Source organism: Triticum dicoccoides, chromosome 1B, assembly GCF_002162155.2.
Source record: "Triticum dicoccoides isolate Atlit2015 ecotype Zavitan chromosome 1B, WEW_v2.0, whole genome shotgun sequence".
NCBI lineage: Eukaryota > Viridiplantae > Streptophyta > Magnoliopsida > Poales > Poaceae > Triticum > Triticum dicoccoides.
Genome location: NC_041381.1, coordinates 20,056,632 through 20,064,137, shown reverse-complemented (window position 1 = coordinate 20,064,137; position 7,506 = coordinate 20,056,632). Strand labels below are relative to the sequence as shown.

The window sequence follows — 7,506 nt, the reverse complement described above, 5'->3', positions numbered from 1 at the left end:
CTACCATCCTTGAAGCAAATCTCAAGCTGCCTTAGCCTTGCCAGGTTGCCAAGCTCTTGTGCAATAATGTTCAGAGAGACCAAGAGCCCCCTCAACACTTCTATGGATGTCAGATTCTGCAACACACCAGGAGTTGGAACCACCTTATAGAGAGGAACATTTAGGTAGGTTAATCTTCTCAATTTAAAAAGAGTGGAAGGCAATTCATCTAGCTCAAAATTACTTTCAAGATTCAACACCTCCAAAAACTGCAGGTTTCCTATCTCAGCCGAGAGTTCCCTGATTTGAGTATCTGCTAGACCAAGGTACCTCAGGTGAATTAAGTGTCCAACACCCTTGAGGTTATGCTGCAGGCTGCTACTTTTTCCCAGATTACAGTGTGACAAATCAAGTACACGCAGAACTTCAAACCTTGACAGAGCTGGCATGATACCAACAGCAGGTGGAAAGATGGTAATTGACCTCACTCCTGACATACTCATGATATTTGTGAGAGGCTTGGCTTGATGATCTTCCATTTTATTCTGAAGGGACAAACGACGGACATTACTTCGTGAAGATATGCTATTCCCAGTGCCATCGAATACATTAACAAACTTTGCTTCATGTGACAAGTTGCAGATAAGGTCCAGAACCATATCATGTACACGACAAGCATGTACCTGGCCTAGTTCATCATATATTGGCTGGATCATACTTCTATTAATGAGCTGGTTGAAGTAGTTTAATCCGACCAAAGACAGGTTGGTCCCTTGATCTCCATGGTGGACAAATCCTTCGGCCACCCACTTCCATATCAGTCTATCTCTATAAATCTCGCTATCTTCTGGATATATACATAGGTACAATAGACGAGTTTTCAGATGAGGGGGTAGATTATAATAGCTGAATGAGAGTATTCTCCGCATCTCCTCTAAACTGTTATCTTCTGTTAGTCCAGAGCCAAGGGACTGGAGCAGAATATCCCACTCACGCTTTGGTTTCACTTGCTGGCCACTAGCCAAAGCACTAGCAATAGTAATGATGGCTAGTGGTACCCCACCACATTTTTTCAATATATCTTTAGACACTTGTTCAAATTCATTTGGACGTCCACTCTTGTCGGGAAATATTCTCTGATGGAAGAGCCTTCTGGAATCATCAGTAGAATAGGTTTCATTTGATAAACTGAATCATTAGCCGACGAGCAACATGAATCGGAAACACTGACAATGCGGGTTGTGGTGATTAGCCGACTGCCTAGATTATACCTGTTGGAGAAAGGCAAGTTGATGCCTTCCCACAATTTTTCATCCCATATATCATCAATTATGACCAGATACCTACATTAGTTCGGAGTATCAGTGTAAGGTCTATATAATAAGAATCAGCCGTCTCAGTCTCGACAATCTGAGAATTGTGTATTATGAACTGCCAATCAGATGATGAATAAAATGAATACAAATTTAAGATTCAAGGGAGTAAAACACGAAGAGCAAATTGTTGCAGCAATGACATAGATAGAAGTACAATTAATTTGTCACTCCACCTGATCCGAAATAAGTGTTTGAACTAAAACCACGTCACTTATTTTGATCGGATGGAGTACTACATTTCAAATATTACAATTGTTAGGTAGATATATTGGAAAGATCGGAGCACTGATTTGCCCACCAATATACTGTATGGCCACTGATGAACCTCCCCGAGACTCAAATTTTACATGACATTATCCTTTCGAGTATATTCTGCTGATAGTAAGTTTCTAAACAAGGCGAAAAGGGAAATAGATTGTGATTTTGAAGAGCAAATTTAACTTCTTGGTGTATTAAGAGCAAAAGGGTAGCCTTTGGTGCACGATGCACCGTTTTGGTCTTTGTTTTAATGGGGTGGGTTAGGATAAGAAAGAACTAAGTGAGTTCTTTCCTTTACATTTTGGTGTATTATTCAGTACAACTGTTATTATGCTCATTAATTATATCTTTGATGAAATATATAATAATGCTGAGATGAATTTCCTAGACCAATGTCATTAAATTTAAGCCACCGCAACTAGTGCAACAAGAAGTAGTTTACTACTTATTCAGATAAAGGAGGGGAGGATCAAACATATATGCGGGCTGTTCCCCCTTAATATTAATCTATCCCCCTTAATATTCAGTTCCGACGGACGCTAGCGGGCAATCGTTGGGAAGAATGGCTCCGTCTAGTTAGGAGACTGATGGAGGTCGAGCTTTCTCAACAACCCGATGAATTACGCTGGAAATTGACCAAGTCTGGAGTATTCACTGTTAAATCAATGTATATTGATGTTATTAATTCGAACTCCATTCCTACCTTCAAGCATGTTTGGGAGGTCAAAGTTCCTTTGAAAATATAAGTGTTTATGTGGTTCGTCCATAAACAAGTAATTTTAACCAAGGACAACTTGATAAAGCGTAATTGGACAGGACCTACTAGGTGTAGTTTCTGTGATCGGGATGAGACAATCAAGCACCTCTTTTTTGATTGCCCGTTGGCCAAAGTACTTTGGCAGACGGTCCACATTGCTTTTAATATCAATCCACCGAATTCTGTTAACGCGTTATTTGGGACATGGCTTAATGGGATTGAGTCTGCCTTAGCGAGACACATTCGGGTTGGAGTTTGCGCTTTGCTGTGGACCATCTGGACTTGCAGAAATGATTTGGTTTTTAACAGAATATCATATATCTATTTTTTGCAGGTTATATTCCGAACTACGGCTCTGATCCGTTCGTGGTCTCTACTCACCCCGACGGAGGCCAGGGAGGATTTGGTTACTGGATCTTTCCGCTGGGAGATGGTAGCTCGGGATATCTTCAACCGATTTGGATGGCGGTCATGTAATAGGATAGGCATTTAGTTTACCTATCTAGTTTTAGCCAGCCGGTTGTGGCGTCTTTTCATGGCTAGTTGGTATTTCTAGCCATTTTTGGCTCTGTGTGAGCTTTCTTTGCTTTTTGTTTACTTTTGGAGACCTTGGAACCATGTTGGCACTGCTTTATTCTCTACTCCTAATGGAGCAGTTGGTAGTCTCGCTTCCAGGTTTTTTTTCGTCCCACCACTTTTGTCCGGTTTTTTTTTCGTAGGTTAACCATCGTAGATTTTTTTAGATGCTGGTTTCTTATTCACCGGTTTATTTACCCCTCAGCTCTTTCCTTGCAAATCAGCACTTTCCAAACGTGCACGCAATCACAGATCTAAATTTACTAACTTATCCAAATCAACCGATACCTTCCATTATTGCAAATTTCTTTAGGAAACAAAATAGATTTTAAGGAAACAAATAAAAGATTTTAAAGACGCATCATACTTTACTAACAATCACTAAAAATCAAATCTAAATTAATTAACCTTACCTTAAATCACTCAATCACTTTAATTAGAAAACATTTTCTTTCCTAACTGCACCCCGCTTAGTGTGCACATAACAATCCGAAGTAATTAGAGTCACATGATTGAATCCATTTATTTAGAGCGACATGATTGCGTTCCGGGATGGAGGCCATGATTTCGTCGAGGTCGTTGCTGCCTCCTACACTCAGGGTGTGTCGCCGAGATCGAGGCGAGCATGAGGAGTTGTGGCCACCGCCATGGTCACCCCATCGCAGGGGATGGAGCACGCCGTTGGCCTACAACTTGTGGAGATCACTGTTGCTCTTTAGGTCGCGTAGTGACCGGATCTTGCCGATGTGTCCCTCCCCGACGACCTCCTCTTCGCCCGGTTGGCCGGCATGGATCTCGCCACTACTGCCCTCAACTTCTCTGCCTCGAGCTCGACGGTCAGCCACCATGGATCCCCCAGCTGGAGGGTCACGTGAACCAGCCGTCCTCCCATGCTGCAGCGGCGAGAAGGTGACATGGCTCTCCGTACACGAAGAGTGGAGTTCGGTCAAGTACTTATATAATTGGCCTCTACTGCTGATCCATGTACATGGAGAAGAACAGACAACCGCTCATTCATGCTTCGTTCCACTCCTTTGCGCTACATTACTGGAGGTGACATTTTCCTATCTCTCTATGTTGTAACAAGCCTGCTGCCTGCATAGTTAATGGATTTTTTATTTAAATTTAACGCTGCTTAGTGCTTTGTTGCAATTGTTCACCCAAGATTCTTATATATAATCTGAGCGTATGTAGGCATACTTAGCTTTGCTATTCCATTTTTTCTGGCGCATAGAAATAAGAGTATTGTCTAGGTTAGGTATTCAATTGAGTATGGTATTTGGATTGCTATCAGAATATCTTCTCTATGCATGTGATTTCTCATATCTGGTTATAATATTTGTGAAGACGTGCATTGCACGTGCACTTGGAAGCGGGCCCGTGGCCCGCGCTGGACGGCGCCGTCGACGACCCGAGCCACCTCGTCCGCGTATTCTTGAAGCTGTGGCTGGTCGATATACAAGAAATTAATTCCCTCAGTTTGGTGGCAAATATATATAATACACATAATCCATATTGTTATGCACTAGCGTGTATGTGTGAAATAGATGGATTATGGTCCTGTACCCAATAAGATGGATATGTGTGTGTGTGTGTTAGAGAGAGAGGAAGAGGGTGATAGAGAGTGAGGAAGAGGGAGGGAGAGTGTGTGTCTGTGTGTGTGTGAGGTTTTGATGGTAAAAAAGGTCGCCAATGTCGTAATATTGAACTCTTAAAGTTAACTAGCAGAACGCCCGTGCGTTGCTACGGGCTATCCGCAATATCTGTAACATCCGGGTTCAACACAAAAACCCTATCCAATGTAGCCCCGTTGCAACGCACGGGCGTTCTTCTAGTTGGTTAATAAGATGGCAGTATGCATCATTCCAATGCAGAGGCCGGGGAGTCCCCCCTTTTCGAAAAAAAATATGCTTATACAGTCTTGAAACTGGCCTAAATGAAAAATTATTCTGAAGTAGCCTTCTCTGTGATGGTTACAATGTTTTTATCTCTACTCCTAATAGAGCAGTCGGTGAATAGTCCACCGGTTATTTTTCGCTGGTTTTATTTCGCCTCACCACTTTCGTTGGTTTTATTTCGCTGGTTTTATTTCGTCTCTCTTCCACCTGCCTTTCGCTTCACCACCCACATAAACCCATCAGATTAGTTACCATATAAAAAATAAATCACAATCAATCAAGTATTGATGATCAGATTAGTTACCATATAAAAAATAAATCGCAATCAATCAAGTATTGATGATCAGATTAGTTACCATATAAAAAATAAATCGCAATCAATCAAGTATTGATGGGATATTTCCTTATATTGATGTGATTTTCCCTTTTTTACCATCGATCATCTCTACTGCCTAAAAAAATGCGTAGCTTTTCTTTTCCTGCCAACCGACCGCGTCCCGTCTCCCTACATCCGCCCTCGTTGCTCTGCCTCCCGCACGAAAAAAAACCTCTCGTTTGACCTCCCCCAAACCCCGCACGATGGAAAAACCCAGCCGCCTGCTTCCCCTCTGAGGGAGTCCTGGACTAGGGGGTGTCCGGACAGCCGGACTATCAATATCCGCCGGACTCCAAGACTACAAAGATAGAAGATTAAAGACTCCGGCTCGTGTCCGGAAGGTACTTTCCTTGGCGTGGAAGGCAAGCTTGGCAATACGGATATGTAGATCTCCTACCGTTGTAACCGACTCTGTGTAACCCTAGCCCTCTCCGGTGTCTATATAAACCGGAGGGCTTTAGTCCGTAGGACAACATACATCTCAACAATCATACCATAGGCTAGCTTCTAGGTTTAGCCTCCTTGATCTCGTGGTAGATCTACTCTTGTACTACCCATATCATCAATATTAATCAAGCAGGACGTAGGATTTTACCTCCATCGAGAGGGCCCGAACCTGGGTAAAAACATTGTGTCCCTCGTCTCTTGTTACCATCCGCCTAAACGCACAGTTCGGGACCCCCTACCCGAGATCCGCCGGTTTTGACACCGACACCCTCCTCTCGACTGCTCCATGCGTCCAGATCGCGACCCCATCCCCATCCTCCTCTCACGTCACGACGGCCGATGGACTGCCGCCACCACCCTCCTACTCTCTCGCCGCCGCCGTCCTCCCGCTCGCTCGCCGCCGCAATCGCCACCAATCCCGGCGAAGGCGCCGTTGCTGCTATGTCGCCTCCTTTCCCCATCCAAGCCTGACCATGGCAACGACACCCTCTCATGTGTCCCGCGGTGAGGTTTGTGGAGGCGCGACCATAATCCAGTAGGGATCTCACCGCGGACCCGTCTGCTGGGATGGGTGTTGCCTTCGTTGCGAATGAGATCGAAGGGAGGGACTACTTCGTCGTCAAGGTCGGCAAGGCAGCGGCCGATTGGGAGCCCGGTTGTGAACATGGGAGTTCGTCCCCATGGAGGCGGCGGCCGTGGAGATTGGATGTGAAGCAACCCCACTTGCCGGTGGTGGAGGCTTGCCGTCCATGTGATCCTTTCTTCTCCCGGTATCCCCATTCCTTGCCTCCCATTACAAAAGCGAGCATGAATGAGAGCAGGGGCTGATTTTCATCAATTCATTTCTCATATTTTTAGTTGCTTTTTTGAGATTATACAAGATTCCCGATCTGTTTTGTCAAATTACTTGGATCATCTTATGGAATTGACAGCCATCGTATTTTTCACCTCATGTTATTTCTTAATCCTTGTCCCACTAGGCATCCACTACATGTTTGGTAATGACGTGATGTTGAGGCGGCTAGGAGAAGCTCAGCAGCCAGATCAAGGGCTATCCAGATGGATCTGGGAGCCAAGCAGTAGTTCTTCTGTTAAATTTTGGTTATTATCTTTTCTATTGTTACGATTGTGGGATGGTTGATTTTGACTCGGTGTAACATTTGCATTTGTTTCCCCAGCTTGTTGGCGTAGATGCGTGGCACTGCGGCAACTAATCAAGAGCGAGGGCAGTGCACATCAGAGCTACGCTGAATGTAGCGAGCCAACCACGAATTGGGTATGTTCACACGAGGGATGGGAGAGGAGAGGAACATTAACATTTTTCATGATTTGGATGAAAATTTCAGTTCGTAGTTTCTCCGTATATGGCAACACACTAGCGGTACTCATGGGCTTAGGATGAAAGTAGCGCCAGCAGAATCAGTAGGTTGGATGGGAAGGCGGTTGTTGCCCTTGTCCCTTGGTGCTACCCTACTGTGGCGGCCTCACTAACTTGCTCATTGCGAATACGAGTTCATGGGGTTGCGAGTTGCTATAGATTTGTTTTTATCATTTTTTACAATATTTATTGATGTATCCCTAACTCATCGAGTCATTTTTAGCTTTGATTTCCCATATACGCCAGCCTAAATATCCCATGGTCAGAATATTTGCATGGTTAGTGGATATTGTCCCTTTCTTTCTAATGTTTAGTATTTTATATTGCCGATAGAAATAATTTTATCCGCTTGATTTAGGAAGTGCACATAGGTAGGTCAACATATTTTGTAGCTCTTTCAGATGTAAAAGCATATGTTGCATAAAAAATTATTATCTTTCAAGAATACTCACATTTCACTA

The 7,506-nt window shown here is 43.8% G+C and overlaps 1 pseudogene; it reads right to left on the bottom strand.

Moving 5' to 3' along the window:
- Positions 1-7,506, bottom strand: part of LOC119316622 — a 9,266-nt pseudogene continuing 1,760 nt past the window's right edge.